The sequence below is a fragment of the Penaeus monodon genome, chromosome 21, assembly GCF_015228065.2.
Source record: "Penaeus monodon isolate SGIC_2016 chromosome 21, NSTDA_Pmon_1, whole genome shotgun sequence".
Classification (NCBI taxonomy): domain Eukaryota; kingdom Metazoa; phylum Arthropoda; class Malacostraca; order Decapoda; family Penaeidae; genus Penaeus; species Penaeus monodon.
In genome coordinates this window covers 15958456-15958757 of record NC_051406.1, presented here as the reverse complement: position 1 = coordinate 15958757, position 302 = coordinate 15958456, and positions in this window count along the sequence as shown.

The window sequence follows — 302 nt, the reverse complement described above, 5'->3', positions numbered from 1 at the left end:
AGTTAGAAGGGGGGTTAGAGGATGATGAGGCTGAGTGAACATCTCCCTTCCAATCTTGATGGAATTTCTCCCTCTTGTCTCTTCTTGTTTTCTCCCTCTTCTCTTCATTCTGTCTGATTTATTTCGTCTTCTCTTCCTCCCCCAATTCTCCTTCTTACTTTCAGTTTGCCTTCTCTCCCTCTCTCCTCGTCTCCTAGTTTCTTCTTCTCTCCCTTGATCCTCTCTCTCCCTTATATTCTCCCTCTCTTTCCCCTAGATTATCTCCCTTCTCCACCTTTCCTCTTTCTTCTCCCTTTCTAGAT